At 50.7% G+C, this 20,923-nt stretch overlaps 1 long non-coding RNA gene across 2 annotated transcripts; it reads left to right on the forward strand.

Annotated features, from left to right (window-relative positions):
- Window positions 1-965: 965 nt before the first annotated feature.
- On the forward strand, window positions 966-11,678 carry LOC309854020. 2 transcript variants are annotated; one of them, XR_014306062.1, is made up of 4 exons: window positions 966-1,145; window positions 10,324-10,443; window positions 10,530-10,827; window positions 11,300-11,678. It is a non-coding gene; the product is annotated as an uncharacterized lncRNA (long non-coding RNA). The 2 variants fall into 2 exon arrangements; XR_014306063.1 differs by lacking the exon at window positions 11,300-11,678 and adding an exon at window positions 10,865-11,281 and having other exon boundaries at window positions 10,530-10,775.
- Window positions 11,679-20,923: the final 9,245 nt, after the last annotated feature.

Consider the following 20,923-nt stretch of genomic DNA (forward strand, 5'->3'; position numbering starts at 1 on the left):
CACTGGCTGAGCCACCCGGATGCCCTGGAGATATTTAAATCAGTAAAAATAGCTCCTCCCCTTTCCCATGACCTGAGACATGGTGATCTCTCAGACTTCTGCTAAGTCCAGAAACGGTGATGGAGGGTCAGTACTGTGTCTCACATGCCCAACCTGGCCCCAAATCTCTCTCCCAGAGGCCCGGGACAGAGGGGTCTGACAGCCCTGGTCAACCCTTTGGCGGGACTTGCTACCTACCAGGGGAGCGGGCTGGGGATGGGGTGTCCCAGACAAAGCTTACAGGAAACCCATTAGCAAGGTCTGGGTTATCAAGAGTGCAGGGGTCTCTGAGACCGATTTCTGAGGCAGAACCAGAGCAGAAGTAGCTAACATGCAGACTTTGGCCCAGTGGCATGGTTTTGCCGTGTACCCTGCTTTCTATAGGGTTTATTAACTGGACCATGCCAGCCACATGGGACCCATTACGCTGTCAGCGCCAGCATTCAAAGGAAGATCAGATTCAAGGCTGAAGGGATAATAAGTCAAGCCGAAGACCTGGTTCCGGGCGGATTTCCACGGGCAACTTTCAGCTGGGAAAGGACCCTCTGGAGAACCAGCAGCCGCCCGGCATCTGTGCGGCCGCCTCCCCTGCCAGCCCGTCCCTGCCCCTGCCCCTTCCCTCCTGTCCCTCACCGGCTTAGCGATGCGCCACCCTGAACCCCATTACCTGATGGGGACACACACGCAAACCGAGACTCCGGTCTCCAGCGCCTGCTCTGTGCCCCCTGGGGTGTCCCCGAGGCACTAACATCTGCGCGGGGGCAGGGACAGCGGTCTCAGCAGGACCTGAGAGGGAAACACCAGCCAACTACAAAGTCACTCATAACTGTGACCACGCCCCTGTCACTTAACCTCTCACCACCTCCACCTCCCCGGCTGTAAAGTGGGAGGAGCCAGGCCCCTCCTAAAGGCTGATCAAGAGATCCAAGCATAAGAGCCAGCCTGGGGCCCAGCAGGTGGGACCTGGGCTTGAATAATGTCACCTGCCTTTGCTCTGTTTTCCTACTGTCCTGATTCAAGCAGCAAAGCTGGGCTCGGGCTTGTGAGAGTTCGGGGTGGGTGTGCTCTTTTCCAGGTAGGGTAGAGGGAACCGCTGGACCTGACAGGTAAGCAGCCGGCAGAGGACCGGTGTGTGCTTGATGGGGGGGCGGGGCCATGACCCTAACTGACTGGGAAAGTGGCCACCCACCCCAAGGTGAAGGGACAGGGCACTTTGCATATCAATAAGGTCAATAACCAGAGGTGGTCTGCTTCCTTGGTGCCGGTATTAACCTGTATTGCTCTGATTAACCTTTGTGATGAAGAATCTTTCAAAAATAATTATATTAAGGCACAATTCTCTGCACGTTTAAAATATGGGAATGTTCCATTTTGGTGCTCCTGGCGTCACGAGATAATGAAACACCTGATTGCCCGGCTACAGCCGTGACGTACTTAATCCGATTCCCGTCCTTGCTCTACTGGGGGCTCGGGGCCAGGCTGGGGAGGGGCAGGGGGCTCAGGAGACCCAGGGTTGGACTTTCCAGCAGGTTCTGATGGGAAGGGATGAGGCCGGTCTCCTCTCCAGCAGGAGACTGGGGGACACGGGCAAGCTCCCCTGAAACAGGACTGGGGCAGGCGCTGATTCTGTGCCAAGCACACGGAAGTGCGGGTCAGAGCCCCCACGGTGCCCGACACCTGTGAGGAGGGTTGAGGAGGACCAGGGAGGAGGAGAAGGTTCAGACCAGGAAGGGACAGATTTGGAAGATCTGGTCGACCCCGTCCATCCCAGCGAGACAAGACAAAACCAGACCCTCCTGGGAGTCAGGCAGCCCCCAGAGCTGTTGCACACGCTTAGCCAGAGTCCCAGCTGCTATGGAGGCCACATGCACAGTCCAAGAAGCTCAGTGTCAGGGTCGGCTCATTTCTGGTGGCTCCTTTCTGCTGGCTTCCCTTCTCTTCCACGGCACCTTCCCCCTGTGCAGGGGAGGCAGCACAGGAGATTCACCTGTGCTGCCGAGGCTTCGGAGCCTAGGCACCAAAGCCTGGCACGCGGCGAGCCCCCGTGTTGTCTTATTAGTAGAGACGGTGGGAGCGAGGATGTGTGAGGCAGACCCGGGCGCTGCTGGAGCCCGGCCTTCAAACACAAACTCAAACTGGTGCCGGCCACCTTCTAGGCGAATTCTGTCAACATCTGCCTCCTTTACCCCAGCCTGTGGGTCTCAGCCTGCCCCCTGCACGCAGTGGCGGTTCATGGTCAGACAAAACTAACTCGGAGACGCAGAGGGCGCAAGAAGCACCCTTTCCCCTTTGTCCCGCGAGGTCAGTGGGAAGTGAGATTTCCATGGCGTTCTGTGTGTTCTGCACATGGTCACTTAAGTCACAACCTGGATGGACTAAGAGGAGGAAAAAAGAATGACTCCTAAACACAGGCCAGGGAGGTGGGCACAGGGGTCAGCACGACTGGGGACAACTCAGGATCCGAGTCTTAGCGAACGTGTTGCTGATATCAACCCACTTTACAGATGAGGAAACTGAGTCACAGAGAGGTTAAAAGAAGAGTCCCAAGGTCACACAAGCTGGGACGTACATCCAGCCACTTGGCTCTCAGAGTCTGCCTCGTTGCACCACGACCCTCTCCTGCATGGAAGTGGAAGGCTGAGAACCACAGGTGAGGGTGAGAGACAGCACACCACGGCACACACTCTCTCTCGGCTGAAGGATGACTCAGGAGGGAATCGTGTGTGGGCTCAGCACACATCCTAGCCTCCCCATAAGTCGAGTGCCGGGAAACACGGGTGACTCAGACTCAAACAGCAGGGATAAGGGCGAGACTGCGATCTTGGCAAGCAGAAATCCCCAACCGGCCAGGATTGTGTGGCAGGTGCACGGCCAAGGTCGTGTCATTAACCAGCCTTTACCTCATGAAAGATGCCCACAGAACGGGCATCCAAGCCTCCCTCCTGGACCTTGTTGGGGCTAGAAAAGGTGACCGGTTATCCCACATTTCTTGTAACTGAGCAATCCAGAAGGCGAACAGGAACCAGACACCAGGAGCCATGAGGCCAACCCTGGTGAGGCCAAATACAGTGTCCCAGCCCCCATGGGCGCCTGGTCACCAGAGAGACATTCCAGCAAAGCACTTAGGAACAGCAGACTCCAGGTGACCTGCCTGACCTGCCGTCCCAGCTCCCCCACCGACTCTGGAGCCTTCGGCAAATTGCTGGACACTTCTGTGCCTCGTCTTCCTCACTGTTAGAATGAGATTGTCGTAAGGATGAAATAAATGCCTTAACACGAGCAATGCTTGGTCTGGCCAACGCCCTAACCACAGTGAGCCGTGAGTCAGCAGGTGAAGAAGGTGCAGAAATAATACTAGAAACGGGGGGGGGGGGGCAAACACACCCCCGTGCCACCCCAGGGCTTTGATCTCAAAAGCAGAGGCAGCACGGTGGTTCCAAACGCTTCCCACTGTGGGTATGAAAGTCCCTGACGTGTTAGGAGCCAAATGGCCCAGTGGGAAAGTGACACCTGTCCTGCGGAGGTGTGAGGGTGAAAAACCCACATTCACTGAAGGGGACACACCCTCGGGGGCCCAGGCAGGCAAGAGCATAAGAGGCCAGCTACCCTCCAACCCAGATGTGCATCGCCGGGAGGGTTTGTGGAAACACGGGCTGTGGGGCCCTACCCCGGAGAGGCTGACTCAGCTGGTTTGGGGCAGGGCCTGGGAATCAGCATGGCTGTCAAATGTCCCATAGCTGCCAGGGCCCAGGGGATGCTCTGAGAACCACTGGCCTAGAACAGTCAGGATGGGTGAAGCTCTCGAGAACCGCAGGTCGCCACACAGGGACACGGCTTCAAGTTCCCAAATCTTCAGGTGTCTGGAAGACAGGTCTTGGATCTAGAATCTGCCAATGAGGTATCCCAAGGTCTAAGACAGGGCCAGGCCCAAACACACAAAACACGGCTGAGCGCATCGTGAAGGGAGGCCCCGGGAGCCACGCAGACAAGCACTCTGAGCACCTGACTTGGCTGACGTGCAGGGAAAGCGGGGAGCCTGATCATGTCGGGGGGCACTTCTGTCCTCGGCTGCCATTACGACATCAAGAAAGTGGAGTGGCTTGTGTTTTGGTCTGAATTTAGAAGCAACTCTCCTTTGAAAGGAGTATGTAAATGTGGTTAAGAAAGAGTCTCTGAAAGCTGTAGGTAACACTCTAATAAAAAGGAAAGCAGGGTGGGTGGACAGGGAGCCAAAAATTGTGCAGAGGGAGGGACGGATTATGGGGAAAGGGGCTCAGCGTCTCTAACAAAAACACACCTGTCAGCTTTCAGCGCAAATATCTGGGACACCCATGTTAAAGCTCTGAGAGCGTCAAGCTGCATTAAAATGGGGAAAAAAAAATCCAGTTTCTTTCTTACTTTTTTTTTTTTTTTTCCTTCCAGAAAGACTGTCTGAAAACCGGGAAATACAAGAATCTCAAAAACACCCCTTGGAGATCAAGAAAGTTGTTTTCTTTTATACACGTTTCCACAAATAGCATTTGGTAATAAAATCCTCTAATGGTTTGTGATATTAATTAAATGGGAATACACATTTGATTTCCACTCCATTCTTTCCGTCAAACCAATATCATCTGGTTTTTTTAGTCATGATCTAATTTCCCTTCTTTTTATGAGAAATGTTTCCCGTACCACAATCAAGGTCCTGTTTTTACGCAGGATAGACAAATGAATCATTCTCTTTTCCAAAATGGCAGTGCAGGTAAGGAGAATTTGCTCTCATTTTGCTTGTGGATTTATTCAGACCCACCAAAATCTCTTTTGGGTGTTTTTTTTAATTTTCAGTTGGCATGATTTAGCATAGTTACAACTAGAATCTGATGATTTCTAGTTACCATTCTAATTGGGTCATTTGACTGAAAGCTGTTTTATGCCCCCGAGTTCAAAGTCCAAATTATATAAAAACATATATATAGTTTATTTTTTTTAATGGGTGAATGTTTCACAGCAAGGATTTAGGTTTTTCATTACGTGTTTGGTTTGAAGGTAGAGACCCAGAGTTTAGGACTTTCTACTGGGAAGTAGCACTGAGGGCAGATACAGGACCACGGCCCAGACCCCAGCGAAGAAGCTATTGTAAATCAAACCGAAGGTTCTAGATATCTGGCACTGTCCAGTTTGGGGGGACTGAAAATGATCTGTCCTCCAGTTATCAGTGGACAGGTAGAGTGTGAAAAACCAGGGATACTCCGTGCTCCTCGGTGGATAAATGGGGAGTCTGGTCAAACTCAGACAGTGTCCTCCTCACAAGCACAGTCGGGTTATAGGTCTGTTGGGAGAGACGGGAGGATCCAGGTCAGGATTTCTGAAGCCTTGACTTTCAAAGTGGCTTCCAAGGTCACCCAGTTCACACAGCTATTTCTTTCTGATGCTGTCTCAGGCCACGACCACACTCTGATTCCGAGCCCCTTCCTACCCATTAAATTGATCCATGAGTCGCTCTATTTTCATCTCTGATTCACTTAATTACCTATGCTCTGCTCAAGATCCAAGGCCACAATTACTGTTTCCATGGGAATAAGATTCACGGTGGCTTTTCCATCCCCCGTACACGTCATTTTAATGCTGCCTTCCGCCGCTCCCCTGGATATGCCCATCCTTAGGGAATGTTCTCCATGCCAAGCCCAGAGGCCTTCAGAATGGGCCGTAAGCCCAAGTCATGGTCCCGGGTGCCATTGGCCCAGGCAAGAAGAATATCCTCTTTCTTGCCGGGGCCCAGCGTCTGGGAAAGAATCCTTGCAAACACCACCTCCCGGTCCTCGGTTTCCTACCGAAGACAGACATCATGGTTCCCAGCAATGCTTCTACCCTCTTCCCACACGGATTTTCAAAGACAACGCGCAGAGTGCAAGACAGTCCATGCCTACCACGCTCTAGGCAACCTGTGGCTGTTCATCTTTGATTTTGGTTAATGTAAGCTTAAAAGCAGACAAGTGTCTGGCGCTGGGCCTCAAAGGAGGAGTAGAATTCTGTGGGGCATCACCATGGGGGATGTCTTCCTTATTTTTATAATGAAAACACTCAAGTCTAGCGTGACTAGAAATGGCCCCAGTCGTCAACCTCACTGCACCTGGTATGAGCTGGGCTACCTTGGAAGGACTGCCTCTCTGACTTTACTTACTACTCAGCAGATTGAGAACAAAATCCTCCCTGCCTCATGGGGTCCTCGTGCAGAGTAACTGGCCTGTCCGTGCAAAGGCCCTCCCAAGTGCCACACGTGCCCTTCTCCCCAACTTTTCTTTAAAGAGGTGGCCCCAAACCATAGAAAGACCACCTCTTTGATGTCATTCAGATTCACAGATCCATGACTTAACCTGTTAAATGTCAGCTTCCTGATCTACCACCACCTTGTCCCCAAATGGGAAAGGTGAGATTCGCCTTGCTTGAGGGTAGGGGGTGGGGCAGTTAGCTACCGGCCCCAGTATGGACTAGGCTCTTGATGAACGGTTACTCTTTTCTCTCTTGAGTTCCCATCCTGACTCTGCTATTTATCTCAGTGTAACCTTGGGAGAGTTCTTTAACCTTCCTTGGCCTGAATTTCCGGACCCATAAAACTAGGGGATTTGGCCAACGCCTCTTTGAATTTCCTTGCAATGCTACCATTCCATGATTCTGTGACTTTAAGCCACCCGGGGGATATGGTAATGGTTACATTACACAGAAGACTTGGATGTAATATTATGAGCTCTAACACAGGCTTCCTGCAAATTCTGCCACCCTCCCCAGCAGAATTCCCTATTGTTCTGAGTGTAATGAATAATCCAACACAATACCTCCACTGTCTGAGTCCTGCCCATGTCCATACTCAGGGGCCAGCCAGAGGCAACATTGTGAAACTGGAGAGGGATGCTGTCAACATCCCGTCTTCCCCTGGCGTGCCCCCTGCCCCAGATAAATGTATTATTCACCTACCTTGACATCCCCCACCAGCGCCAACACTCTAACTACTTCCTGCTCCCCCAAGAGCCTCCAAATCCACCTTCCTTTTGTTCCACTCCTCTGGGACCCAGTGTGCTTTTCTGCCCGTCTTATGAACGGATTCATTTAAATACATATTACTTGCTTTAAAAGATACAAAGTTGAACAAGACATAGGCGCTCACCACGGGAGCCTTCAATCTGAAAGGTAGGGGATCCTAACACACAATTATAAATTGGAACACACCAAGTACAGAAACAAAAATAAAGTAACATTTCTTTCTGAAAAGGGAAAGTGCACTGCTCCTTGAAGCAAGAAGGGAAGGCTTTGTGGAAACAGGGCACTGGAGCGGTGCCCCAGGTGTAGCTAGCGTCTGATAGGCAATGATGGGAGATAAACAGCATCAGAGGAAGAAAAGCATCTAAGCGAAAATACCGAGCGAGGAGGCATCCAGCAGGTGTCGGAAACCAAGAGCAATCTGGTCTGGCTGGGTTCCACAGAAAGGAACAAGGAAAAAGGTTAGCAAGTCTGCTTGAAACTCTATCACGGATGCCTGGGAAGCCTCACTAAGGTGGTTTTGGGGTTTTCGGGTGTTTTTTGTTGTTGGTGTTTTTTTTCCCCCAATAGATGAGAGAGAGCTATTGACGGTCACGGGGCAAGGACAGAGGAAGGGGAGGTCAGACAATCTCCACAGGAAGTGTAATCCAGGAGCCACCTTTGCGAGGACTGAAGCAGAAGCATGGGAAGCAGGCAGCAGGCTCACTGATGTCTTTGAGGGAACCGGTGACAGATAATGAGATCGGAGACTCGCGGAGTAGTCAGGGGAAGGGAGAGAGAATCACAAGAGGGGTAATCAATGGGACTGGGCTCTCATGACATAGAGAAGGCAAGAAACACAAGAAAGGGACAAAGAACCAAAAACCTTGATGACTGGAGACAGGGACAAGGAGAAGGCAGACCAAAGGCTGGGTTTGGGTGGGACGAGCATGAATTTGGTTTGCTAGACATTGAGTTTCCAACGCTTTGGGGATGACAGGGACAAGTGTTAAAGCCAGGATTCCCAAGGGGAGTGGGGCTGAGCCTAGAGAAGTGGCAGCAGAAGCAGTGGGGTTGAACACATTTGGACGAAAATGAGTGTTTCGAGAGAAGGAAAGCCACATGAATCTCCCTTTGTGGAACGGACTGGAAGCAGAAGGCATATGGGCCCATGGCCAGAAAGTCAGCACCGAGGCAGCAAAGGGATTCCAGAACAGATCACGGTTCCTGGGTTAAATCCCAGTAATGGGTTTTCAATGTAACCCAAGCACTCGCTCTGTGGCCAGTCTGGGTGGCGGGTGAGAAGCCATGCAGGAAAGGCAACCCCACTGCCCACTCTTGACAGGCTTAGCCCTGCTCTAGCTCAAATGTGAGTTCCCACCTTTTCACCCCATAGAGCAGCTTTACTGGGGGCAGAGATGAGAGTTCTGTGTTCACAGAATCCCTCTCAAGAGCGCAGCTCTGTCTTCGGGCAGACCTTCGTGAGCCCACAGTGGGGAGGGGAGTTGCTGCATAGAATACGCATGAGGGTGTGGAAAGGAATCAGAGGCTGGACAGAAGCTGCTCTGCACAACAGAGAAAAGAGAATGAGCAGTTCGTGGGGGCAAGTGGACAGAGAAACTGAGGTCCCCAAATGGGAGTGGGAATGAGAGAAAGAATCTATAAGCAGGAGGAAGCCTGATCCTGAGGCTGGAGGATGAGGACATTTTAGGAATTGTCCTCACATGGAGAAATCTTAGAGGCATATTACCCTGGGGGAGAAGCCAATCTGGAAAGGCTACATACTACCCGATTCCAGCTACATGACATTCTGGAAAAGGCTACACAATGGAGGCAGGAAACAAGATTAGCAGTTGCCAGGCACTGGGTGTCGGGAGGAGTGAAGAGGCAGACCACAGAGGGTTTTTAGGCCCATGAAACTAGTCTCACCATATTACAGCGGTGGATACTGTTGGTCCACTGTTGGCCCAAACCCACAGAATGTGCAGTGCCCACAATGGACCATAGTGGTGGCCATGGGCTTGAGTGTTGATAGTGTGTCCCTGCAGGTCCATCAGTTGCTATAAATGTAGGACTCTGGTGCAGGGTGTTCACAGTGGGGGACCCAGGGGTGGGGGTGGGAGATTGGGAGTTTATGAGAACCCTGGCTTTCTGCTCAGTTTTGCGATAAACATAAGACTGCTCTAAAAAAATCAGGTCTGTCCAAAAGGAAAAAAGAATAGATACAGATAGTGCTTCTTTCTTTCTTTCTTTCTTTCTTTCTTTCTTTGAGAAAGAGAGACAGGGGTAGGAGGAAGAAGCAGAGAGAAAGGGAGAAGCAGACTCCATGCTGAGCAGGGAGCCTGATGCGGGGCTTGATCCCATGGCCCTGAGGTCATGACCTGAGCCAAAATCAAGAGCCAGACACTCAAATGACTGTGCCACCCAGGTCACCCAGATATTGCTTCTTTTAAATATTTGTTTGCATTGTTGCAGATAAACTCTTCCTTCTGTCTCCCAACCCTCTCCCACCAAGACTTATTAACGTATCCTGAAATTGAAACATCCGTGGCCTACGTGGATTTTCTTTTTTCTTTTTATTACTCAGAGGCTGAGTTTTAGGTACAGAAACACCCTCCCAGGCCTGAGTCAGGAGCCAGAGGGGACCCAGAGATCTGAAGTCTTAGAGAAGTCGAGAAATTGAAGGAAAGCTTCAGATTTCCCTAGTCAGGCATCCCTAGCCAAGGGTAAGATCTGGAAGTCCCCAGGTTGGCCTAGTTACTAACAGCAACACTTGGCGATTTTCAGTGACTCTGGAGGACAGGGACGTAGAAGAGAGAGCACCATGTGAGGACCTGAGCTGGGCCGTGAACACTAGCTTTGACCTTGACCAAGGGCCTGCATTTCACGGTCCTCTCTGCTCTAAAATCCTATGCTTCTATAGAACTCTAGACTTCCATGTGGCTTTGACCCTTCCCAAAGAAAACCTCATTTCTGACCTGCGGGAGCCAGTCTGCAGTCAGCAGAATGACCGACCGCCTGTATTCCTGAATCCCAACATAAGTAGTAGAACCTGCCAGAAATACAGGGGTCCTTTCACCTCCGGGATCCCCAAGATGCCCGCTCCGGAGGGCTGATCACGCTCCCGCCCTCCCCGCAGGGTGGCCACGGCCAGGAACTACCTACAACACCGTGACAGCTGTTCCACAGACTGGACAGGAAGGGCGCCAGCAGCCGTCCGTCGGGCCCAGCAGCCACACAAGCTTCAGGCGTGGTGAAGTGATCTCTGCTGACTTTCATTAATCTCTCCAGGGCCCCCTGAGGTCAGAGATGTTTAAACAGCGGTAGAAGGTCGAACTCGCTCCCCAGGCCAGCGCAGCTCATCTACTCCCCATGGGCGGCAGGCTTTCTCCTTCATGACCAAACCACCAGGTGAGCAATAGGCGAATTGCAAGGTGTGCAAATATTTGGCTTCATCCATGATCAAATAAATCATTTTTCCTCTCCCTGAGCTCTAGGAAAACCCAGCAAAGCTCCCGGACCTGCCCGGCCGCCGAGATTTATGCACGCGAAGCACCCCCATGCTTAAAGAAAATGCGAGGCTGTAGAGAGAGTCCATTGTTACGCACGCACAAATTACGACTAGGATCTCAAAACTTCATTTTTTCGGGAACATATCTTCTCGGAGCATGTTAGCCGGCGCATAGTAATGGGTAATATTTCGCCTGGAAATAAAGCATCTTTACACGAGGAGTTAAAATAAGGTTTCGTCTTCAAAACCTCTCTGCCATAATTATTTGGATTCACGTAGGCTGGGTAAGGGAAGTGGCTCAAGGTTTTCATGTTTTTCTAGAAGGTCCTGGGCCTTCGAGCAGCCACACGGCGTTGCCCGTCCCAGCCCCAGAGGAAAACGAGAGTCAGTTCATGATACGTCACACGTCACGCGTCACGCCCCAGGGCGGCCAGAGGGAGCCTGGCTGTGTTCCCCACATGGTGTCCAGGCACGTGCCGATTCCTTCCAAATGATGCCAGGAAGCTTGGTAACCCGGGAAAAACACGTCATCAGTTTGGTCTGGGGGCTTTATACTTTCAGATGACTTGTTCTGCACAAACTCAACAGTTGCCTATTTTCCGCAAATTTAACTCAGTGGGTTTATGCATTTGGGGTATGGCTCCTAATTGGGTTTCGATATCACAAGGGCAGGAACAATGTGGGAATTCATGGGCCCTGGGTGTTTTGTTTTGTTTTTTGTTTTTTTAGATCTCAGCTCTTCCTTCCTCCCTCAAGTGATAGTGAGGCCTTCTGCCTTGTCTTCCTCCTCCTCCTTCTGGACTCCCTTCAGGAAGGGAAGGGCAGTAGATCCGCTCCCGAGGAGACACCAGCATGGACCTGGTCCAGCCAAGTTGTGGGGACACTGTTGTTGGCACCAACATCACGAAATCACCCACCAGAGCGAGAACACTCTATGCTTGCCCACAATCACTGCACCAGGGACAGAAAGGAGCCTCCTTCTGGGTGGTGGTCTTAGAACACACGTGCTCCTTACTCCCAAACGACGGGCAGCTGTCCTCCACAACGAGTAACCCACACTCTCAAACCCAGGTAACCGTGTGGGACTTGCACGTGGCTTTATCAAATGACTCAAATATCAGGACCTTGTGCCTTCTTGTGCGGCATCGTTTCTTTGGACCCGATCTCTCCAAAAGACACAAGTCCTCTCTCTCCAGACCACAGATGCTCATGTAGGTTCTCAGGATAAATCCAACAGACCTTAGTTTCTAGAGTCTTTCATGACTGGATTCTTCACACCTACCAGCTCTCTAAACTTCCTATTTCCTCCAATTCCTTATTGGGGGTTACCTCCAGACTTCCGCGGACTCCTCATGTCTGCCTCAGAGCCTCACGGGGCTGCCTGGCTTCCCTTCCACTTTCTTCTGAGTCAGCATAAAGCGAGCAATCCCCCCCAAAGCCATATCTGTTGCAACATCCTTGACAATGTCTATCTACTCCAAAAAGAGGGGGCAGCGATACACCTACAACAGAGTAGGAAAAGCACACCGGTAATCCAGGATCCAGTAAGGTCACGGCAGGGTCAAGTGCATTAAGCATCTACTATGTACCAGATATGTGTTTAAAACCTTGTTCTTTTCAGACCTACCAACAACCAGGTGAGTCAAGCCGTGTCATCTCTGTGGGACAGCTGAGGATTCTGAGTCGCAGGGAAGTTAGGGAGCTGTGGAAGGGCACGCACTGGCCTCACCCAGGTCTCTGATATTTGGTAAAAGATCTCGGTTCACCATATGGGACTTGAGCCCCGATGTCCCTCCACTTTGCGCCACCCCCTTCTTGCTCCTTCTGTCACTGTCAAGTCAGGGACCTGCGATGCCGCACACTTGGGTTAGAAATGCAGATTTAATATCCCACGAAAGTGCTTCATCCGGAGAAGGCGGGAGCAAGGAGCACACGTGTTCTTACTCCTGAGCTTTTTATTATGAAATAATTATGGAGGAACAAGAAGTCACAAAAATAGCACAGAGGGGCCCCATGTACCCTGCACCATTTTCTCCCAGTGGAACAAGATTTTCCATGTAATAATTGTGCCATTAGTCAGTTCTAAATATATCCCTATATCCCCTAAGATTTCTTCTTTGTCCCACGAGAAACAAGTAAAATTTTAAGTTCAAATATAGAGATTTCTGCAACTTATTTTTTATGATATCTGGTTTAATTGATTGTAGATAGTAAAATGCTGCCTCTGTGTTATGCTTTGATATTTTCAGACTTTTGCTTTATGGCTTCCTCAATGGTCAATTTTTGCAAACCTGTCCTGTACAGTAGAAACAAATATATATTCACTAATTACCGGGCATGGAGAATGTCTTTTGTACCTTGGAGAGTTTCAGAAGATATTTAAATAATCTATGACCTTCTGTGTTTCGGTCTGTTGTATCTGATACCGAGAGTGATGCAGAAATCTCCCAGAATCATGATGGTTTTGTTCAATTCTCCGTATAACTCAATCAAGTTTTTCCTTTATATTTTTTGAGACTATTTCAGCATTTTGAGTTTGAAGGTGTTTTAGATTTCTAAAGAAATGTTGCATTTAACATCGTGTAGATCACATCAGGACGCCTAATTCTTCCCTTTGCCTTAGAAAGCACTTGTCCAGTGTGAAGGGGGCAGCTTCCTCTCACGAGGTAGATGGCTTGTCTATCTTTTCCATCGAAATACTGCCAACGTCTCTGTGCCTTCAGGTTTGGGGTACGTCTCCTGTATTGTGCCCTTGGATGGATTTCTCTTGTTTCTTTCATTCTCTCATCGTCTGCCTCTCGACTGATGAGTCCACGCACAGTGAACGAGCAAACTGATTTTTACGTATTCATTTTTCACTATTCTATTCTGTGCTTTCTCACCGTTATTTTTAGGCTTTTTAATGTTTCCAGTTCTGCATCCTTAAATTAGTTTTCCTTTATGCTTTTATGTCCCTCTGCTACTTAGAAATTATATGCTCAGCTTTTCCGTGCCCAGTGGTCGCAATTTTAACAAGCTTACGGGGCTAACCAAGCCCTCGAGTTAATCCATACCTCCACCCTCCTCCAGAACAAGCACACGGCCTTCATGCTAATCACCCACCCCTGCCCCTGTGAGACTGGAGACCAACATCAGAATTCCTTCTCGTGGGTGAGAGGCCCAGGATCTGTGGTCACCATGTCTTCTGATGTGTGAAGAAAGCAGACCTGTGGGGTGCCTGGGTGCCTCAGAGGGCTAAGCATCTGCCTTCAGCTCGGGTCCTGGGATCGAGCCCCACATCGGGCTCTCTGCTCCGCAGGGAGCCTGCTTCCTCCTCTCTCTCTGCCTGCCTGTGATCTCTCTCTGTCAAATAAATAAATAAAATCTTAAAAAAAGAAAGAAAGAAAACTGATCTGAGAGAAGAGAAAGCAAACATGCAGACAGAAACCAAGAGGACAGATGGGACTATTTCTGGCAGAAATGAAATTCCTGGTTCCTTCCCCTCCCAGTGGGAAGAGCTTTTCTCTCTCCCTCTTAGAACACGTGTCCTGGGCTTTGGTCTGATTAGACCAAATTCTAGTCACAGGTCTCTTCCTCAGACAATCCTCTGTTCCTAGCGGCGGACTGTACTGTGTAACTGAGCAGGAGGACAGTGGTGCTATTTTCTCCAGGATGCCATGGGCCACCATATGGACCGGTGGGTCCCCACCATGCATGCAAACGGAAACAGCATGGTGTCATGAAGAGAAGGAGAAATTGGTTCTGGAAGCTCCTGAAGCATATATCCGCTCCTCCAGTAAAGAGGCGGTAACGGTGGGCTAGGGACACTGCATTCAGCCCTTTCCATATTCATTTAAATGAGGTCTAACCATTCATTAACCTACAAAATGCTTGTATGCCAGGCATTGGGAAGAACTAACAGATAAGGCAGGGTAGCCGGGAAGGATTCAGGTTTCGGGTTCGCAGACAAAGCACTGGACTAGAGTAACTTCTGTAATCGGGGTATGAGTAAGTGGCCAAGGGAAATAAAAGGAGAGGCAGATCCTGGGAGACCTTCCCAATGGAAGGAATGCCTGGGGTGAGTCCTGTAGGGTAAACAGATGTTCTTCAGTCAAAAAGGGCAGGACGAACGGGGTCATATTCCCCTTCTGGGGGGCACAGCGTCAGCACAGTGCGAAAGGTTCAGTTCTCAGGTTGGAGAACTTCTCTGCCACCTTCCAGTAATTTCCACATCAGAACAGTACGTCGTGGGCATCAAACCATCCCCGTTCTAACCATCTTGTCCACTGTTCTCTGCATCCTCAGAAGGCTGTAGCTCTGTTCAACGAGTTCGCGCTCTTGGCCCGTAACCTCCCATGTTACCAGTGAGACAACTGAGGCCCAGCAAGGTGAAGCCCTCTGCTCCAATGTATGAAACTGTCTTGTCTTCTTAAGGCAAAAGCAGCCGCTCATGGAGGGCTCAATTCCTGTCTCAGCCCTACCCCTGAAGAGGTTAGCATCAGACTCTGCAATCAGTGAGTAACTGATTAATACCAGAAAGAACTACCCAGGACGCTGAAGGTCACCTCTCGGGCTGTGCCCTGAGATACAGACTGCGAAGCTCTTCGAAGGGGAAGTGAACGGTAATAAAAAAAAAAAAAAAAAAAGTAAGTAACAGTCTGGGGCTTCTGGCCTGCTCAGTTGGAAGAGCCTATAACACTTGATCTCGGGGTCATGAGTTTGAGCCCCATGTTGGGTGTGGAAATTACTTAAATAAAAATAAAACTTGAAAAGAAAAACTGTGGCACCTGGGGGGCTCAGTCGGTTAGTCGTCCGACTCTTGGTTTCAGCTCAGGTCATGATCTCAGGGTCATGGGATCGAGCCCCACACAGGGAGGACTCCACACTGAGCGTGGAATCTGGTTGGGATTCTCTCTCCTCCTTCTGCCCCTTCCCGTGCTCACACGTGCATTTTCTCTCTCTCTCTCTCTCTCTCAAAAAACAAAACGAAACAAAAAAAACCTAATAGTCATTTAACAGATATTGCCTGCTCAAAATTTTATCAACTTCTTTTCATGTATTTCTTTCAATTCGTAGAACGCCTGCATGAAAGGCGTTATCAACAGTCCCAATAGTAATATTTAGCCCTATTTAATGGAGGAAACTGAGGCTTGGTATTGCTATATCGCTGGTCCCTTGTCACATGGAGGGGTTCACGGTGGAATTCAGACCGGACCCAGAGCTGTCTGCTTCTGGGGCACCTCCTCTCTGCTACTACGTCTCGAGCCTCCTTGTGGATGGCTCTCCTGGACAACTGAAAATGGCTCAGACATGGAAAATGCAATTTACACCTTCATCTCTGTCTCTCAGTGGAATGGCCTGTACACCCTCCGAGACCATTTCTGGAAAGAAGTCGCTCATCTCTTAGTCTGGAAATCTGAGCAAACGCAGAACCAGCTGTCCACCAGAGAGGCCCAGGAGGCTGGGCTTTCCGGCTGTGACCTTTCCCAAGACAAACCAATCTGTGTCACCAGCTTCCGCTCAACAATCTTTCTGATGTTGCTTCTTTAGAAAGGGTTTCAGGGAAGACAAGTCACCATCCCCTTCTTACCCCAATTTCTGTAAAGCAGGGCTAAGCTCTGGGCAGCTCTCCGGAGTCGAGACCCAACGATGGCCCAAGATGGGTGTCTGCCTTCAAGAAACCACCAGTCTAGGACGAGAGTCCGGCGTGTGGATTCTAAGTGCGACAGAGCAGCAGAGACGGCACGATGTATGCATGACCACAGCAATGGCAAGGAGAAGAGGAACCACTGGCCTTGGAGAGAATACCAAGTGCCCAGCAGTGTAGCAGGTGTTCTACATGGAGGACCTGTCTCAGCTCAGGCAGAACACCACGGATGGGGTGGCTGGAACAGAGACATTTATTTCTCACAGATCTGAGGGCTGAGAAGTCCAAGACCAAGGAGCAAGCAGATCTAAAGTCTGGTGAGAACCCGTATCCTAGTTCGTCGACAGTCACCCTCTGGCTGGAGCATCAAACGGCAGAGCGTAGGGAAACAGTGCTCGTTTCTCCTAGAAGGGCACTAATCTCATTTGGGAGGGCTCTACCCTAGGGACCTAATCACCCCCATCTCCAAATATCATCATTTTGGGGGTGAGGCTTTCAACATATGACGTGGTGGCCTCAGGGGAGGTGGGGGGGCGGGGAGGAATCACGAACATTTAGCATATAACATTGCCTGCTCCTTCTCCATAACGTATCGGAAGAAGGCACCTCTAGCGTCTGCTTCATACTCTATACACATTTTACACGGGCACAGAAAGGTTAAGTCACAGCCCCAGATCATCAGGAGTGGTGAGATGCAGATAAGATTAAGGCTGTCTGATCCCCCAAACCAGCTCTGTAACTGCACCCAGGCACCGAGGCCTAGATGGGGGATGCTTCCGGAATCTCGAGCAGACAGCGAGGCGGGCTTTCAGGGACAGGAGGAGCCACAAAGGTGCCAAGGAGCGTAAAGGCATGTGATGGAGGGGGCGGTGGGGGAGGGTGCCTCGGGACCGTGTCACAAGCCCTTAGCAGAGTCTTTGACAGGAGAAGGAGCAGGAGCTTTCCTGCGAGGCACATAAATTTCCACGTGCTAAGGTCAGAGCTCTGACGGCAGAATACCAGGTTTGACTCCTGGATGCGCTACTCAGCTCGTACGTAACCTGCACCCCAAATTTCCGTCTATGCAAAATATGAATAGTTAGAGTTTTTCACTTCTTGGGGTCCTAAAGAAAAATAAAATGGGATAAGCCATAGAGGTGCTAACCACCCCACCGTGTTAAATACACGTTAGCCTAGGGGCTCCTGGGTCATTCCATGGGTTAAGCATCTGACTCTCAGTTTCAGCTCAGGTCTTGATCTAAGGGTCATGAGATGGAGCCCCAGGGAGATCGAGCCCCATCGAGAGATTCTCTCTCTCTCTCTCCCTCCCTCTGCCCCTCCCCACTGTCATCTGTGCTCATTCCCTTTCTCTCTCTCTTAAAAAAAAAAAATACATGGTAGCCTAGGAAAAAATAGAAAGTGACTTTCACTGGGAGACCTAACAACTGAGTCAGAGGGCTGAGTCAGATCAACAGAGGAAAGGGGCGGGAGGAAGAGGTGTGACACGCAAAAGAAACGCAAGTGACAATGTTCAGAGACAAGACTCGAGGTTGGGTCCTGGCAGCTCAAGAGAAGGAGGAGGAGCAGGGAAGGATGGAGACCCCGTGGAAGGGTCGGCAGAGGTGTGCTCACGAGGCACCCTGCAGGGCGGGCCCACGGCAGAGAATCTTGGGCAAAGCGCTGTTTAAGCAGGGAGGGTCCCATTCAGGTTTTTCCCGTACATCAGGCTATAGGTGGTAGTGGTGTGGACTAAAGCAGGAAACACGGGGAGAAGAGGATGAATCTGGGACATGTCTGGGGCTGGATGAGTGATTCGGTTTTGGGAAAAGTGAGGGAAGCATCGCCATGACAACGGGGTGTGGTCTGCATAACAGGGAGTTGGAGGTACCTGAGAGAGAAGCCTGGTGCGGAGGTTCTGGGATGTCGGTGAGATATCCAGGTGGAGCTTCCATGGGGAACAACGGATACCAGGCTAGAGCTCAGGAGAGGGGTCTGGGCCATTTGGGAATCACAGCAGGTGTATGTCAGTTGCCCGTCTCCACATTTGGAGATGTCTCCTTTTTGTTCTCATTTCTTTGCAATGCACCCCGGCCTAAAAAATTCTTTTCTCCGGCCTAAGATTTGGTTAATGGGATAGAACAAAAGTATAAGGAAACTGTCAGCTCATCTTTTCTGCTGCCTGGGATGCAGATGTGATGGCTGGAACCTCAAGGATCCATCTTCGACCATGAGGTAGAAATCAGGCTCTGAGGCTGTTGGGGCAGAAGGATGAATGCTTGTACCCCTGATGGCTTTGAGGTGGTGGCAGCAGCCCTCAGTGGCCCACCTCTGGAACTCATTGACCTACTACAAAGGAGATGCCTATAAAAGGGGCTGAGAAGGAGCCAAGATGAGACTGTTGAGAATGAAGGGGGCTGGTGCCCAAGGACGGCCAGAGCGGGTGTAGATAGATGAGGCTCAGGTGAATTCCCTGAGCCAAAGACCCTCCCTCTGCTGTGTGTCCTTGTGTAGGGCAATGAGCAAAGAAGGGGTCTCAACACAGACCCCAGGCATGAAGGCCTCAGACCCCTTCAAGCCAAATACTCCAATGACAGTTAGAACCCTTTTCCTCATATGAAAACAAAATCTTCCTTCCCATGATTCCTACCCATAGCCTCCCAAAGACACACTGAATAAAATCTACACCCTCAGCTTCAACCAGGCCTTCTAAACTTTAAAGATGAAATTCGTATTCTCCCTTCTGGCTAGATGAAGCCTCGGTACCTGCCTCTCAAACGTTCCCCCCACCGCTCAAACCCCAGATGCTTCCCAGGGTTCCTTTCCCTCTTCTAAATGGACATGATCTTGTTTACATCCCCGAGTGGGCACAAGCTAAAGCCGGCTGACGAGTCTTGGAGCCCATCACCTCCCTGGATGGGCTCTGCGCTCCTATTAATGTTGCCAGAGTGGTATGGGCTTCTCCGGGAGCCGATCGCCCGGTGGTCTATGCTGAGCTTGAAGCTTTCGTTAAGTCAGCTTATATCCGTCAAGGACAAACACGCTGACATCCATTTAAACGACATCCAACCTCGCTGCACAAGTGGGCAGAGAGATTAGATCCCAAAAGGCAGCTCCGAGATGTTCCCGGACCATGCTGGGTTGGAAATCAATTTCAATCTCTGGCCCATTATGTCAGAATGAAGCAGCCCCTTGAACACAGCAGACTCGTTAACAAAACGAATGGCGCGACATGTGGCCCCCCACCCTCCAAAGCGGTCCCAGCTGCCTAACTTCCCTGGGGTGACAAAGACCATTGGCGTTCAAGTTTCAACACGTGGTCCAGGGCAATAGAACAGTGAGCACCAGAGAAACGCCTCCCTCCAAACCACATTCACAGAAACGAGCAGAAGCTCTAGAATCGTGTCTTGAGAGGCCTCGCCAAGGAATGAAAAGACCACAGATTTCCTAATTTAAAAATCACGCTAATATGGGCTTCTGGAGAACAGGGGATGACATCAGCGCTTCACCCAATGAGAATCACCCAGGGACGGCAACATTAGCATAGGTTGTCTCAGCCAGCCTTCTGCCTGGGGCGGGGCTTGTCTCCAGGGCAACCCTTCAGAGGAGCTCCCGGTACCTACCCCAGTGCCCTGGACCGTGCCAATGCACAGAAATGCATGCTCAATGGCAGGATGGAAGGATAGGAACCCCACATGGGTGGCAGAAAGAGCACGGGCTCTCACGCGGTACCCTTGCCTATTAGATGGGCCCCATTATTATGGACCTCGGACCCCGCAGTGTTCCAGTGAAAGGGCTACTCTTTACCAGGGGGACTCATAAAGCACCTTTGCTTTTGCACTATGCTCCCTTGCAATGTGTTGCCTGTTGGAGTCACTCTCTTGCTGTCACTGTGTGAAATCTTCAGAGGTTCCAGAGCTTTTCTGGACTGGCCAGTATCAGTCAGGAGAAGAGTATCAGTTGAGCGTAAGAAAGCTCCAGATTTCATTCAACGGCAGCTTCTCCCCTCCTCCTCCCTGGGGAGGGTGGGCGCTTGTTTTAAACTCAGCTGCATGGCGGGGGAGGGAAGCGGCTGGAACCGCAGGGACCAGCTCTCTCCAACTCCGCCCCCTCCCTTCCTCTGCCCTGCTTGCCCTTCAGGATGGCTGCACGGTTTGCCCAGAAGCGTCTGGTTTATGCCACTTGCCCACCAGGGTTACTAAGAGTGCTTTCTTTCCCTCCAACAATGTTCTGCTTTGCACAGTCAGGGATACGGTCTCCCTACTTCCAACCCCTGTGGTGTCCAGCAGAGAGAAAGATCTGGAAAGCTTGCGAGGCAGGTCCAGTTGTGATACGGTATTGCTTCTCTGCCGGTGGAGGCTGTCCAGAGCTGACTCTTGCCTTACGGGGCAGCTTAGTGGGTTTTCTCAAAGTTGCTCCCATGGAGCACTTTAGCTCCCTCCTCAGAGTCAAAGCATTTCCTGCTAGCAGCTTCTGGTTCTCTCCGCCAGGTGCTTGACTTCTGGCTGCCGCCTCTCAGATTCTCATTATGAGGACCCCTGTGTCCTTCCAGCCAGGTTCCTTTTAATCCAGCTCCAAGCGACAACCCGCAGCGGGGCCTCTAGATGTCTCTAGAATATACAGAACACACCCATCTTTTGCCCTGACTTCCAGAAAGGTTCAGTGGGGGGCAGTGCCAACCAGACCATGGCACCTTCAGCTCTCTCTGGCTGGAAATGACACGCCAGTCCTGTGTTTCCCACTACCTGGGGACATGGGTCCGATTCTTCTGGAGTGAA

Source organism: Mustela nivalis (genome assembly GCF_964662115.1).
Source record: "Mustela nivalis genome assembly, chromosome: 19".
In the NCBI taxonomy this organism is placed as follows: Eukaryota; Metazoa; Chordata; class Mammalia; order Carnivora; family Mustelidae; genus Mustela; species Mustela nivalis.